This window comes from Passer domesticus, unplaced genomic scaffold, assembly GCF_036417665.1.
Source record: "Passer domesticus isolate bPasDom1 unplaced genomic scaffold, bPasDom1.hap1 HAP1_SCAFFOLD_37, whole genome shotgun sequence".
Taxonomy (NCBI): Eukaryota; Metazoa; Chordata; class Aves; order Passeriformes; family Passeridae; genus Passer; species Passer domesticus.
Genome location: NW_026990149.1, coordinates 269,937 through 286,127, shown reverse-complemented (window position 1 = coordinate 286,127; position 16,191 = coordinate 269,937). Strand labels below are relative to the sequence as shown.

Here is a 16,191-nt window from a genome sequence, read left to right as displayed (position 1 = left end):
GGAAACAAATTTAACTCACACAAAGCCTTTTTCACCTGACCATACATCAAATAAAAGTTTACATCCAAAAACACATGCTGTCCAAGCTCACACACAGCCTAATTCCCCTCTAACACAGTCTAAGCACAATACAAACACTTGAAATCAGTCCGCTCTCCCAAACAAAAGTGTCAGTGTTCCTCCACAATCAGGCAGGGATTTCAAAGACCTTTTACAAATTTAAGCTTACAAAACTCCCAAAAACACTTACAAAGGTTAATAACACATGCCAAATCACACAAATGATAATGCTTACAACACAAACTCTCACAAACCACAACAAATACGGTGCATCTACAACCTAAACACACAAAATCACAAAACCACCAAACAAACACAGATCCAATTACAATACACACACACACACACACACACACACACACACAACGCTGGGGGCACAACCAGGATTGTCTGCCACCCACAATGGGACCCTTCACAGCCCAAAGATTCGGACTAACCACCCAAATGACGAGTCACTGAGGTGCACCTTTAAACTACAAATTGAAACCAGAGCCACCCCTGCTCCAATCCCAATTCACAACACCATAGCCATTGTCTCCACTACGAGACACGGACTACCAGAGCCCTGGTCCCCACTGCGGCACACGGGTTACCAGACCACTGAGGCGGGACGTCTCCCGCGTCCTATTAACTGCTGATATAATAAGGTACCTTTCCCTAAAGAGAAACATACCTTTTGTCCGTGGTTCCAGCAGGACCTGGTCTTTCCCCACGTAGGCAGCAGGATCACAAGATCCTCCTTCCCAGAAATTCCTGGGTGGGTGCCCAGAGGGGTCCCAGACCCCCACTGGCCCCACGGCCAGAGAGTGCAGGATGTCCTGCTGCAGTCACCAAAGTGATTTATTAAAAAAATATGGATATTGATCTAGCACCGATATCCAACTGTGACGGACAAAAACTCTCTAACAGTTTAAAGCTAGAAAGTGTATGTTTATTGCAATGCTGGGTGGTGTGTGGGATAGCTCCCAAATGCACACTGCAATTTACAGGTGATTACAGAGTCCTGTCATCCATACAACTACTGAATACCCAAAATACAAATACATATTCATAATTTTGGTACATCCCATTCCCCGTTTCATAGGCTAATTAGTTCAAAATCTATTAGGCATACGTAGTTTGTTCTTTGAAATGGGTCGGGGTCCCTTTCATGGGAAGGGTCCCAAAATGAGGAAGTAAATGAAGTCTTCCTCATTCTGACCTTACTACCTTTTCAATGCAAATATGACAAATGAACCCTTGGCAGAATTCCCATTCCCTGGCTTCAACTGGTTTCAGAACACAGGAGGCCCACAATTGTCTTATGTTCCTAAAAGCTATCTGTCAGTTTCTATAGTCTTCATTATAAACCCAGCTAACCAAACATTGTGTTTGATTAGCTGGGTTTATAATGAAGACTATAGAATGATTGACAAGCAATCCATTATTAGTTAATTACTAACTCTTACCTTCATCAAGGCCTACCTGTTTATTTTAATTAATTACAATAAAGCTTATCTCTAACTAAAATCTTAGCTCCTCTAAAATGTCTAACTTCCTTAAAGTTTATGTTTCAAATCCAGCCTCTTGCCATGGTGCTCTTGGGTCTTCCTCTTCAAGATGGGGGTCCCACAAGGTGTGGCCATCAGGGGGTGACTTACGGGGTGCAGGTCGTGCTGTCCTGTCTTGGTTTGGAAAGCCAGGTGTCTGCTAAGGAAGGCAGGAACCTCCCCTGAAATGGAAAATGGAAACTCCTTCCCTCTGAATTGTTATAATTCTGAATTAAGGGGCTCTCAGGCAAAGCTATGGGAATTGGAATTCTTTTTTAGCAAAAATTAAAAATACAAAGGCAATAGCAAAAACCAAAAAAAAAAAACCAAAACCACTGACAGAGTCAGAATACAACCTGACACCCTGTGGGTCAGGGTGCTGGCAGCAGTCCCATTGAATGGTGGCTGCAGCCCTCCTGCAGTGACAGGTGTGGCTCTGTTGGAGCAGGGATCCTGGAGAAGGGTGGAGTTTTCCTCTGAAGGTCCAGTGGTGGTGTAGATGGGCCTGGTCTTCCTCTGGCAATCCAGTGGGAAAAGGTTGATCCTCTGGCAATCCAGTGGGAAAAGGCTGCTGCAATGTTCCAAACTCAGATTCTATCCAGGAAGAAATGCTTGGCTCCTCCCGCTGGGCAGAGCATCTCCCAGTGGCATGATGTTATTTTATCAGCCATGCAGTAGCACTCAATGGCCCATTAACAGAAGGTAATTAATAATTAATAATTATTGACAGAAGCTATCTCCTGGATGAAGGATTGGTTGTGGAAGAGATAAACTGCCCAATGAACAGAAGATAAGTGCTCCACTTCTGACAGATGGCAAACAGAACACACACTTAGCTTGCAATCCAGGACATGTTCTCACTGGCTGCCCCCATTCTCCAGAGTCCATGGTGCCCAGGGAGGCTGCAGCTGCCGGTGCCGGGAACAAACGAGACGGGTCTTGGTTTCAGAAGGCTCCAGAATCCATTTCTTACCCCCAAAAGACAGGGCAAAGGCAGGTGCCCCCTCAAACACCTATGAAATGGTGAGACTTTAGAGATCGCTGATCAATGTCATTCATTTAACACAGTTTGGGCTGTTTTTAAGGGATAAAGATGAATCAGAAGAAAATCAAGGCCAAACCAAAAGGACAAGCAGCCAGGTGTGTTCCCAGCATGGATCAAAGGGAATGTGGGTCACCAGGGCTGTGCCCAGCGTGGGTCCTGCAGTGGGGGATGGAGCTGGAGCAGCGCACAAAGCTCTTCCCGCACCCGGGGCACTCGCAGGGCTTCCCTCACCGGTGCCTCCGTTGGTGTTGGGTCAAGTTAGAGCTGCTGGAGAAGCTCTTCCCACACTGGGGACATTCGTAGGGCCTCTCCCCGCTGTGGATGCGCCGGTGCCTGACAAGGTGGCAGTTCTGCCTGAATCCCTTCCCGCAGTCGGGGCAGCAGAAGGGCCTCTCCTCCGTGTGACTCCAATAGTGCAGGAGGAGATGGGAGTGGGTCCGAAACCCCTTCCCACACTTGGAACACTCGTAGGGCCTCTACCCAGAGTGGATCTTTTGGTGGACAATCAGGCTGGAATGCTGCCTGAAGCTTTTCCCACACTCCCCACACTCGTAGGGCCTCTCCCCAATGTGGATTCTCTGGTGGCAGAACAGACTGGAGCTCTGGCTGAATCTCTTCCCACACTCCCCACACTCGTAGGGCCGTTCCCCAGTGTGGGTCCTCTGGTGCTGGATCAGATTGATGCTCTGCCTGAAGCTCTTCCCACATTCCTCACACTTGTGGGGCCTCTCCCCAGTGTGGATGAGCCGGTGTCTGACAAGATGGGAGTTCCGCCTGAAGCCCTGCCCGCAGTCGGGGCAGCGGAAGGGCCTCTCCTCTGTGTGCGTGCGCCGGTGCATGAGGAGATCAGAGCTGGTCTGAAACCTCTTCCTGCACTGATCACACTCGTAGGGCCACTCCCCAGTGTGGGTCCTCTGGTGCCTGATCAGGTTGGAGCTGTGCCTGAAGCTCTTCCCACACTCCTTGCACTTGTGGGGCTTCTCTCCATCAAGAACCTCCTCATGGACCACCAGCTCCGACCTCTGGCTCCATCTCCGGCCGCCTTCCCGGCCCAGGCTGGCTCTTTCCCCCTCAGATCCCCGCCATCTGCGTTTGGAGCCCCTCCTCGTGTGGCATCTCCGGGGCTTTTCCTCCCCGTTGGGTTCCTGCACCGTGGAGCCGCTCAAAACGGCCTCTGCCACGAGGTTCTGCTGTGCTGGGCTGGGAGATGCAGCAGGAGAGAGAGGCAAAGGGGCACTGACTTCCTCCTCACCTGACTCCATGTCCAGGGACATCTTCCTCTTCCTCACTACCTCACAAGAAGTGACAATGGGAAATCCTGGTTTGGGGAAAACAAGGGATGAGCATGTTGAGTTTGAAGGTCTTTCGGCCCAAGTCCATCTCTACAAGTCACCAGCGACCTAGGCTGCAGAAAACCTCCCAAACACCAAGATTCAGTGCTGAAAAACCCTCCCCAGGAGTTCCCCACCCCTGCTCCCTCCCCTCTGCTCTTTGGGAGTTTCCCCTGTCCCAGGTGCTGGGGTCATGCTTGCATTGGGGGTCCCCCTTCTCCTCGGTGCCCGCCCTCCCCAGCCTGCTGGCAGTCCCAGCAATCCCAAAAGCTGCCCCCTCTTCGCTCCCCATTCAGGGATGCCGGGCCTTTTTGGGCTCCCTTCTCCCCTCATGCTCTGCTCTGGGCTGCAGGGGCTCCAAGGAGTCCCCCCTGCCCCTCTCCAGCCTCTGCAGGCTCCCGCCAATGGCGGCGCTCCCCCCCTCTCTGGGCTCCCCACTTTGGGCTCCTGGGGGACACAGGGCTCTGCTCCTCCAGGCTGCCTCTGCCGCCAGCCGCCACCCGCCACCCCCCGATGTCCCCACAAGGGGCCTTTTCCGCTCAGCCTTGCACTTCTTCATTCTCCAAACATCCCCCCAAAAAAATCCCAGCCCAGGGACCCCCCGGGATATCTGGGCCGAGCTCCCCCTCCCCGCTCACCAGCGCCATGGGGGCGATGATCCCACAGGTGGGGGCTGCGAATGCACGGAGGGCTCGACCGCGTGCTTCCTGCTGCTCAGCCTTGATCTGCCTCTGTCCCTCCTCTTCCTCTTCCTGCCCCTTCTCCTATTCCATCCCCCCGCCTCCTCCTAATCCTTCACCTCCCTAACCACACTTCCTTCTCCTTCTGTGGCTGCTCTCTCTCCGCCTTCCCCCTCCTCTTCCATCTCCCCTCCCACCCTCCCGCCTCCTCCTCCTTCATCCCTCCCCTTCCCTCCCTCCTCCTCCTCCCGCAGCAGCAGCGACCCCCTCGCTGCCCCGTTCCCGGAGCCCTCGCAGCCCGCGGCAGGAGCGGGGCTGGAGCCGGCACAGCTCGGCACGGGCAGCGCGGGGCTCTCGGCTGCTCCCGGCCGCTGCGGAGAAGGGGGGAAGCCGGCCCGGGCAAAAGGAGAGGCAAACTGCGACAACTGGGGGCCCCACATCCAAACTGGGCCCTGCTGGGGAGCCTGCCTGGGCACTGCCAGCCCTTGGGGCTCCTCTCGGCACAGCCGGGAGGGGGGAACGCACAGAGGGCTGCGGGATCCCAGCGCTGGCAGCACTGCCAGGGACTGGGCTCTGCTGGCATCATACTGGGAGTGACTGGGACTCTACTGGGTTTGTTCTGGGATCATACTGGAATCACACTCGGACTATACTGGGTTTGTACTGATATCATTCTGGGATCATGCTGGGAGTGAGCAGGAGCCTGCAGAGGCAATTGAGACCATGGTAGGGGCAAATGGGATCTACTGGGAGTGACTGGCTTTATGCTGAGGGTGACTGGGAGCAACTGGGAGCAACTGGGATCATGACAGGAGCAACTGGGAGTGGCTGGCTGTGTGCTGGGAGGGATTGGAAACAACTGGGCTTCTACTGGGATCAACTGGGGTCACGCTGGAGGTGACTGGGATCATCCTGGCAGTGAGTGCCACTGCACTGAGGCTGACTGGGAGTGCTTGGCAGCAAATGGGATCATACTGGGGAATAATGGGAGGGACTGGGAACCTGCTGGAGGGACCTGGCATACACTGGGAGATACTGGGAGTGACTGGAACAAAAGGGAGGATGAAAGAGAGCCACTGGAACCATGTGGAGCACAACTGGTTCATACTGGCAGGGACTGGGAGCACACTGGGCTCATCTCTGGATCATACTGGGAGGGACTGGACTAATACTGGGAGAATCTGAGAGCGACTGGGAACACACCCTGCACATCATCCCCCATACTGGGCCTGACTGGGAGCAACTGGGATTATACTGGGAGCACACTGGGAGGGCTGGCATGTGACTGGGATCCAGCTGGAGCTTACTGGGATCATATTGGGGTTGAAAGGGAGTGACTGGGATCACACTTTGGCCTACTGGGAGCACCTGAGAGAAACTGGGATCATGCTGCAAGCAAACTGGAGGAACTGGGCAGGACTGGATGCATGCTGGAGGCAGCTGGGATATTCTGGGCATGACTGGGGGATCACACTGGGAGAACTGACACCTTCCTGGGGCCACTGGCAGCGCCTGGAAATGACTGCAGACATGCTGGGACATACTGGGAAATGTTGGGGGGTTTTGTGGATTTTGGGGGTTTTATTGGTGCTTTGGGGGGGGGGGGTTGTTCTGGGGATGTTTGGGGGTTTATTGAAAATTTTGGGGTTTTTTTTGTATTTTGGGAGGTTTTACTGGGATTTTGTTGGGGGTTTTTTGGGATTCTCAGAAATTCTGGGAGTTTTATTGGGATTTTTAGGAGATTTTCAGGCATTTATTGGAATTGTGGGGCCATTTAGTGGGATTAATTGGGGATTTGGGTTTTTTGGCAATTTGTGTTTTTGGGGAATTTTCGTGGGATTTGTGGGGTTTTTTGGGTTTTTTTGGGTGTTGTCATGATTTCTTTGGCTGTTGGGGGGAGATTTTATGGGATTTTTATTATTTAGGGGACATTTTTGGGGGATTTGCGGGGTTTCATCGGGATTTTGGGGGTTCATGAGATTTCAAAAGATTTTGTGGGGTTTTATTGGGATTCTAGGGTGTTCTGATGGGATTTTGTGAGATTTATTTCAGATTTCATGAGTTTTATTGGGACTTTTGGGGCTTTTAAGGAGATTTTGATGCCTCCCAGCCCTTCCGCAAACCCTGGGACAACCCCAAAGACCCCAGACCCCCAAATCCCCCACAAATTCCACTAAAAATCCCAAATTCCTCAAGAAATTAAAATAAGATCCTCCAAAACCCCAGAGAATCCCACCAAATCCAAGTGAAACCCACCCAAACTCAAAAAAACTCCCCAAAATTTCACTAAACCCCCTCAAAAATCAACCCCCAACCCCAATAAAATCCCCAAAATCCAAAACTCCCCAAATCCACAAAACCCCCAAAATCCCATAACCCCCCAAAACCCAATAATTCTCTCCAAAACCTCTTTAATTCCTCCTGAACTTCCATCAAGTACTCAATAAAGCCCTAAAGAAGCCCCAAGATAATCCCCCAAAACCCTCCTAAAATTCATCAAAATTCCCCAAAATCCCAAAATTGCCCCCCAAAATCCCCCCAGAGTCTCTGGGGCCATCCTGGGTCAGGGGCACCGGCCGGTGGAACAGGAGCCACCTCAGGGGCCCTCGGAGCTCTGTGGGGAGGGGGCACCATGGCAGACCCCCAGAAACGGGAGGGGGGGGTGGAACCCCTGTTGTGCCCCCTCGCCCCGAAACCCCCAGACCCCGGTTCAGGGGGGGCCTGGGACCCCCCGGGACCCCCAAATCTCCCCCGGGACCCCTCCGGGAGCCCCAAACCCCCCCAAGGTTGGCCCAGGATCACCCTGGACCCCCAAAACCTTCCCGGGACCCTCAGACCCCCCAGTTCCCCACAAAATTGACCCCAGACCCACCTGAGACCCCCCTCAAATCCATCAGACTGCCCCAAATCCCCCTCAGACCCCTCAATCCCCCCCAAACCCTGGGAAATCCCCTCACACTCCGCTAAATCCCCCCAGATGCACCTCAGAACCCCCCAGAGCCCCCCAGCTCCTCTCACAATCCCCCAAAATCCCCTCAGACCCTCCCAATTCCCCTCAGATCCCCCTAAACCCACCTGAGAACACTCCAGACCCTCTCAAGCTGCCCCCAAAGATCCCCAAAGCCCCCTCAGACCCCCTCACTCACCCCCAAACCCACCGCACACCCCCTATTTCCCGTCAATCTCCCCAAAATCCCCAATTTCTCCTCAGACCGCCCCAAACCCCCCCAGTTTCCCCTCAGCGCCCTCCTCAGCCGCGCGCGCCTCTGAATCTCCCGCCTCCGCCGCGCGCGCCGGCTCCCCAGCCAATAGCGGCGCGCCCCGCCCCGAACCAGCCAATGAGGGCGCGGCTCCCCTCAGCAGCGCCCGCCTCCCCGCGGCGCTGCAGCCAATCAGAGGCGAGCCGCAGCGGCGGTGCCGTGCCGGGCGCTGCAGAGAGCGGGGGGCGGCGCTGGGAGCGGCCGGAGCGCTCCGGGAGCTGCTGAGGCGGCCGGGACAGGGCCGGGAGCGGCTGAGAGGGGATCGGGGGGGCGTGGGAGGGTCCGGGGGGCTGGGGGGGCTTTGGGGAGGGTTCCGGGGTGTGGGGCGGGGTCTGGGGAGGGGTCTTGGCTGGGGGATCGTGAGGTGTCAGGGAGGGTCTGGGGAGGGGTCCTGGGGCACTGTGGGGGGATCTGGGGGTGGGGAGGGGTCCTGAGAGGGGTCTCGAGGGGGGTCCTGGGGGTGCTGGGGGGACTTTGGGGTTCCAGGGTGGTCCTGGGCCAACCTTGGGGGCTTTTCAGGGGGATTTGGGGTTCCCGGGGGAGATTTGGGGATCCTGGGGGTTCCCAGGCTCCCCCCCGTCCCGTTTCTGGGGGTCTCCCATGGTGCCCCCTCCCCACAGAGCTCCGAGGGCCCCTGAGGTGGCTCCTGTTCCACCGGCCGGTGCCCCTGACCCAGCACGGCCCCAGAGAGTCTGGGGGGTTCTGAGGGGCAATTTTGGGGGGCATTTTTGGCATTTGGGGGCAATTTTGGGAGGGTTTTTGGGGATTTTGGGAGGGCGTTTTTAGAGCTTTGGAGGGTTTTGATGGAAGTTGAGGGGGTATTATTGGGGATTCAGAGAGAATTATTGTGTTTCGGGGTTTATGGGATTTTGGGAGTTTTGTGGCTTTGGGGAGTTTTGGATTTTGGGGATTTTATTGGGGTTGGGGGTTGATTTTTGAGGGGGTTTAGTGAAATTTTGGGGAGTTTTTTTGAGTTTGGGTGGGTTTCACTTGGATTTGGTGGGATTCTCTGGGGTTTTGGAGGATCTTATTTTAATTTCTTGAGGAATTTGGGATTTTTAGTGGAATTTGTGGGGCATTTGGGGGTCTGGGGCCTTTGGGTTGTCCCAGGGTTTGCGTAATGGCTGAGAGGCATTAAAATCTCCTTAATCTCCTTAAAATCCCCAAAAGTCCCAATAAAACTAATGAAATCCGAAATAAATCTCACAAAATCCCATTAGAACACCCTAGAATCCCAATAAAAGCCCACAAAATCTTTTGAAATCCCAATAACACCCAAAATCCTAATGAAACCCCACAAATCCGCCCCAAAAAATGTCCCCTAAAAAATCTTGCAAAATCTCCCCCAAGACCCAAAGAAAGCAGAGCAACACCCAAAAATCCCAACAAAACTTCTCTAAATCCCACCAAAACTCCCAAAAAACCCCAAATTGCCAAAAAACCCAAATCCCAAATACATCCCACTAAATGCCTCCAAAATTCCAATAAATACCTCAAAATCTCCTAAAACTCCCAATAAAACCCCCAGAATTTATGAGAATTGCAAAAACCCCCAACAAAATCCCAGTAAAACCTCCCAAAATACAAAAAAAAAACCAACCAAAATTTTCAATAAACCCCCAAACACCCCCAGAACAACACCCCCCAAAGCGCCAATAAAACCCCCAAAATCCAAACCCCCCAAAATCCAGAAAAGCCCCCAACATTTCCCACCTTGTCCCAGCATGTCTGCAGTAATTTCCAGGCGCTTCCAAGGCCCCAGGAAGGTGTCAGTTCTCCCAGTGTGATCCCCCAGTCATGCCCAGAATATCCCAGCTGCCTCCAGCATGCATCCAGTCCTGCCCAGTTCCTCCAGTTTGCTTGCAGCATGATCCCAGTTTCTCTCAGGTGCTCCCAGTAGCCCAAAGTGTGATCCCAGCCACTCCCTTTCAATCCCAACATGATCCCAGTAAGCTCCAGTTGGATCCCAGTCACATGCCAGCCCTCCCAGTGTGCTCCCAGTACAATCCCAGTTGCTCCCAGTCAGGCCCAGTATGGGGGATGATGTGCAGGGTGTGTTCCCAGTCACTCTCAGATTCTCCCAGTATCAGTCCAGTCCCTCCCAGTATGATCCAGAGATGAGCCCAGTGTGCTCCCAGTCCCTGCCAGTATGAACCAGTTGTGCTCCACATGGTTCCAGTGGCTCTCTTCCACCCTCCCTTTGGTTCCAGTCACTCCCAGTTCCTTCCAGTATGATCCCATTTGCTGCCAAGCACTCCCAGTCAGCCTCAGTGCAGTGGCACTCACTGCCAGGATGATCCCAGTCACCTCCAGTGTGATCCCAGTTGATCCCAGTAGAAGCCCAGTTTTTTCCAGTGACCACCAGCATGTTCCCAGTCACTCCCAGTTCCTCCCAGTTGGGTTTTTTGGGGGATGTTTGGAGAATGAAGAAGTGCGAGGCTGAGCGGAAAAGGCCCCTTGTGGGGACATCGGGGGGTGGCGGTGGCGGCTGGCGGCAGAGGCAGCCTGGAGGAGCAGAGCCCTGTGTCCCCCAGGAGCCCAAAGTGGGGAGCCCAGAGAGGGGGGAGCGCCGCCATTGGCGGGAGCCTGCAGAGGCTGGAGAGGGGCAGGGGGGACTCCTTGGAGCCCCTGCAGCCCGGAGCAGAGCATGAGGGGAGAAGGGAGCCCAAAAGGGAGCCCAAAAAGGCCCGGCATCCCTGAATGGGGAGCGAAGAGGGGGCAGCTTTTGGGATTGCTGGGACTGCCAGCAGGCTGGGGAGGGCGGGCACCGAGGAGAAGGGGGACCCCCAATGCAAGCGTGACCCCAGCAGCTGGGACAGGGGGAACCCCGAACAGCAGAGGGGAGGGAGCAGGGACGGGGAATTCCTGGGCAGGGTTTTCCAGTGCTGAATCTTGGTGTTTGGGAGGTTTTTCTGGAGGTCAGATGGCCGGTGAATTGTAGAGATGGACGTGGGCTGAGGGACCTTCAAACTCAACATGCTCGTCCCTTGTTTTCCCCAAACCAGGATTTCCCATTGTCACTTCTTGTGAGGTAGTGAGGAAGAGGAAGATGCCCTGGGACACAGAGTGAGGTGAGGAGGAAGTCAGTGCCCCTTTCCCCCTCTTTCCTGCTCCATCTCCCAGCTCAGCAGAGCAGAACCTCGTGGCAGAGGCCGTTTTGAGCGGCTCCACGGTGCAGGAACCCAACGGGGAGGAAAAGCCCCGGAGATGCCGCACGAGGAGGGGCTGCAAACGCAGATGGCGGGGATCTGAGGGGGAAAGAGCCAGCCTGGGCCGGGAAGGCGGCCGGAGATGGAGCCAGAGCTTGGAGCTGGTGGTCCATGAGGAGGTTCCTGATGGGGAGAAGCCCCACAAGTGCTTGGAGTGTGGGAAGAGCTTTAGGTGGAACTGCCAACTGATCAGGCACCAGAGAACCCACACTGGGGAACGGCCCTACGAGTGTGATCAGTGCAGGAAGAGGTTTCAGAGCAGCTCCCATCTCCTCGTGCACCAGCGCACGCACACAGAGGAGAGGCCCTTCCGCTGCCCCGACTGCGGGCAGGGCTTCAGGCGGAACTCCCATCTTGTCAGACACCGGCGCATCCACACTGGGGAGAGGCCCCACGAGTGTGAGGAATGTGGGAAGAGCTTCAGGCACAGCTCCACCCTGATCCGGCACCAGAGGACCCACACTGGGGAACGGCCCCACGAGTGTGGGGAATGTGAGAAGAGCTTCAGCCGGCGTTCCAGCCTGATTGTCCACCAAAAGATCCACACTGGGGAGAGGCCCTACGAATGTTCCAAGTGTGGGAAGGGGTTCCAGATCCGATCCCATCTCTTCCAGCACTATCAGAGTCACACAGAGGAGAGGCCCTTCTGCTGCCCCGACTGCGGGAAGGGATTCAGGCACAACTCCACCCTCGTCACCCACCGGCGCATCCACACTGGGGAGAGGCCCTACGAGTGTCCCCAGTGTGGGAAGAGCTTCTCCAGCAGCTCTCACTTGACCCGACACCAACGGAGGCACCGGTGAGGGAAGCCCTGCGAGTGCCCCGAGTGCGGGAAGAGCTTCGTGCGCTGCTTCAGCTCCATCCCCCACTGCAGGAGCCACGCTGGGCACAGCCCTGGTGACCCACATTCCCTGTGATCCATGATGGGAACACACCTGGCTGCTTGTCCTTTTGGTTTGGCCTTAATTTTCCTCTGATTCATCTTGAAAAATGCCAATCGCTTGTTCTAAAATTTTGAAATTTTAATAATAATAAAATAGTTATGAAAATAGTAATAATAATTAGAGCTATAAGAACTTGGACAATTAGAGTTAGGATAATAAAGGACCATAAAAAGCGTGGAATTACAGACGTCTTGGTGTGTTTTGCACTCTGCCACACAAAAGCATGCCTCGCAAACAAGGGATTAACCCTTGAAAGCAATAGCCTGTTGCACATTCATATATCTCATGATCACATGATTCAAAAATTCTTTTTAAACAAAGGGTGTTTTCTGGTTATTGTCAACTTCACCCCTCATTTTGTCCATCAATATTTTGGCTCCTCAAAGTCTGTTTTTTTCCAATAGGGAGGCAATAATTATTCTCTTGGGATTTTGGTGTCTTGTTGCTGTTATTTCAGTGCAAAGAATTTCTAGATTATCTTATCCATTCCTTGATCTAGTTAGAAAACGTATCTTACATTGCAGTTTCTATTTTAATATTGTGTTATAGCCTAAAACTATATTTACCACACTACGTAAAAAGGATTAATACAGTACTACAAATTAATACAACATAACTTTCCAAGACAACACATACAGTATACCTTTTAATATTTGCAAGGAGTCCGTCATATAATATGCATTTTTCACAATCCTCCCTCTTTCTTTTTCTAAATCATTTGGCTTGAGCAATATTCCTTGTTTTCTAGCCTTCATTATTCGCTCATTTTTTTCACAAATCAATCTCGCTTCTTTGAAGGGGTCTTCTGAATTTCTTTGTTTCTTTAACACCATAATCCTTTGCGCTGTTTTAGATGTAGTCATCTTTTGGTCCATGGGCATGGTCACTACTTGCAGGCCTTGAACTGCACTGGTGATGAGCCAAATGAAACAGCATCAAGCAAGGAAGAAATATTAGAGCAGCTATAGCTCATAAAAGGAAGAAGCCTAACTTCTTCTGAATCATGATTTTAAAGGGTCAAGATTTTAGTTGAGTGTTTGAACCAGTTCATAATGAAGTTAGATACACCAACACTAGGTTAATGATTATTAGATGCTTAACCTAAAGCTAATTGTTATACTATGAGCTCATTTGTAGAAGGAAGTGGAGCAAGTGAACCATTAGAGGAACATACTGAAACCAGTAGAACAATGCCCGTCACCTGGACTCTGTAGCAATCCATCATGAAGCAGGGAGCCTTGGATGGTGCCAGAGGGTCACAGAGAGCTGATGAAGACATTCCTGACTTCAGCCCTTAAGACCACTGACCCAGTTGGAGACCACCGACCCAATTCCAGAGAAGAATTGCGCAGGCGTGAAGGACTAATGACCTCATTTTAATACAGAGCAGGGAGGGGAGGTGCTGGGTTTTGCATATGTATTATTTTGGGAAATAGAAGGCAAAAATCCTTGTACAACACTGTCACACATTTCGGGAACAACTGCCCCATGCTGCCTGCCAGCGTAATAAACACACCACTTTCTAACTTGGACTAGTTAGAAAGTCTTTGTGCATGATTTTCAGTTTTAATGATTCACCATGATGCCCCAGAGTGTCACAATGTTATCCTTGGTTTCATTGGACCCTTCATCCCATGGAGATCCACAGTGTTCACTGTAGCCCCCTTGATTCCATGAGGCCCTGCCATGCCATAATGGCCCCTTGGTTCCAGTGGGTCCTAAAGTGTCAGAGGAGTCTCCATTGTTCCATGAGCCCCCCCAAAATCACTGTGGTCCCCTTGGGTCCACAGGGCCCCACAGTGTAACAATGGACTCTTGGTTCCATGAGGTTCCTCAGTCACAATGGTCTCCTTGGATCCACAGTGTCACAACGGGCCATTGGTTCAATGTGGCCCCAGTGTGCCAAAATGGATTTTGGTTCCATGAGGTTCTGCTGTGTCACAATGGACCCTGTGTTCCATGAGTGTGCACAGTGTTGCAGCTGACTCTTTGGTTCCATGAGGCCCTGCCGTCACCAAACCTCCAAAATATCCGAATAAGGCTCCTTAATATAATTTGCTCTTTAAGAGGGGATCATTTATTCAGGCCTGAGGTTTAGTGAGGGATAACTCCTAACCTTATGTGGACATGTAATTCTACCAGTGTGTGCTTATATAGAGTTGCTAAATGTGTATTACAATTTACCCATGTCCATAAAACCCACCCCAAGTTCCCAGTTTCAGTCCTTCTTTTTTCTCTGCATTCTTTGGCCAGATGTCCTCTTCTCTTCCAACCATCCTTGCTGGGAAAGCAGCCCCTGCATGCCTTGTTCCTGTGCTAAAAGTTCACAGGCATGGTAAAAATTGAATTAGCCCTTTTGGTATCAGGGCCAAGGCTTTGTGTGGCAGGCAGAGGCAGGCAGGAGGCAGAGCTGTCAGCAAAGGAAGGGGCCAGCCAGGTGGGGCAGCGGGGGATGAGGACAGCCTGCAGGGACAGAGGCCAGGGCAGGGACACCGTAGGACAGCCTGGGCTGCACAGGGCACAGGGATGGGAAGCAGCTGCAAGGCCCTGACAGAACCACCTTGGGCAGCACTTTGGCCATGGCTGCTGGCCCTGGGCCTGAGCCAGGAGGGGACAAGTGACCCTGGCAGCCCTGGGGCCTCATGGCCTCCTTGTCCCTGCCCAGCAGCCTGGCAGGGGCCACCCCATGGTGCTGCCCTTGGCATTGCACATCCCCACATGCCAGTGCCCATCCCGGGAAGAGCCCTGAGCAAGGAGGGAGGGACAGGATCTGCCTGGCCAGGGGCTGGGGCTCAGGCCTTGGCCCTTTGCATTCCTGAAACACATCCAGGTTTGCTCAGCACCAGAGACTGAGCTTGCCTTGCTTGTCTGAAGCTGTCATCACTGCCTCCAGTGTTCTGCTCTATCTGGAACCTGGGGACACTCTCTCAGTCCTGTCCCTCACAGGATCTATTTAAAGTACAAGAACCTTCAGTATTTCAATGTCACTTTGAGCTCTTGAGAAGTTCTTTGAGCACACTCTGAGGGACTGAGTCTGATGCAAAGAGCACCAAAGCCCCAGAGGGTGATTAAAGTCCTGGTGCTGTGTCTGTGCTGCTGAGCTGGGCCGGGCTCCTGGCCCAGAGGCAGCTCCTGGCAAGGGCAGCGCTGCAGAGAGACAGCTCTGGCCAGGAGCAGCTCCTGGGCACAGCCCAGCAGGGCTGGGGCACTGCCAGGGCAGCTCAGGGACACAAGCAGGGCACAGACAGAGCTGACAGGGCTCAGCACTGGCAGGGGCTGGGGGATGTCCCAGAGGGGGCTGTGTCACAGCGGCACCTCTGTGGCTGTGTCATGGAGGCACAGAGCAGCTGTGATGTCAGCAAGGGGCTGTGTGACAGCACAGAGTGGGCTGTGTGACATCAGTGAGGGGGTTGAGACATCACAGAGCTAGCTGTGACATCATAGAAGGTGGTTGTGTGACATCAGAATGAGGGTTGTGACATAGAGTGTGACATCACAGATCAGCTATGTGATGTCACAGATCAGCTGTGTGATGTCACAGAGAATGCTGTGACATCACAGGGTTACTGTGACATCACAAAGCTGCTCTGTGACATCACATAGCAGGCTGTGTGACATCACAGGTGGCTGTATGAAATCACAGGTAGCCTGTGACATCACTGGTGGATGTGTGACATCACAGTGTCTGTGTGACATCACAGTGCCTGTGTGACATCACAGGATGTTATGTGACATCACTGGGGCTGTGTGACATCACAGTGTCTGTGTGACATCACAGTGCCTGTGTGAGGTCACTGGGGAGGTCACTCTGCCCCAGCCCCCCCTCACAGTTCCCCCAGAGCAGTCCAACACTGCTCGTGCACAGTGGGGTCCCCTGTCCCCCCGGGTCCCCCCGCCCCCGGCGCCGCAGCCTCCCCCAGAGGATGTTCCACGAGATCGACCCCAGAGCCTGACACGGGGATGGGGGGCTGGGGCTGTGGGGGTGGGACAGGGGCACAGGGACCCCCCAGCAGTGTCTGTGTGTCCCCCAGGGCCAGGGCCTGGGCCAGGGCTCCTTCACCCTGTTATAGATACGTATTAGAATATTGGCTTTTCTCAAATATTAAAATGGATTTTATATGTGTGGTGCTAAA

At 53.3% G+C, this 16,191-nt stretch overlaps 1 protein-coding gene and 2 long non-coding RNA genes across 3 annotated transcripts in view; 1 reads left to right on the top strand and 2 right to left on the bottom strand.

Annotated features, from left to right (window-relative positions):
- Positions 1-16,191, bottom strand: part of LOC135292503 (hydrocephalus-inducing protein-like) — a 267,908-nt gene that overhangs the window by 212,940 nt on the left and 38,777 nt on the right. The gene's annotated exons all lie outside the window — the stretch shown is intronic.
- Positions 970-2,757, bottom strand: LOC135292563 (uncharacterized). Its single transcript, XR_010354801.1, has 2 exons — positions 1,509-2,757; positions 970-1,397 (listed from the first exon to the last, which is right to left on the bottom strand). It is a non-coding gene; the product is annotated as an uncharacterized LOC135292563 (long non-coding RNA).
- On the top strand, positions 10,565-13,590 carry LOC135292560 (uncharacterized). Its single transcript, XR_010354798.1, has 2 exons — positions 10,565-10,976; positions 11,729-13,590. It is a non-coding gene; the product is annotated as an uncharacterized LOC135292560 (long non-coding RNA).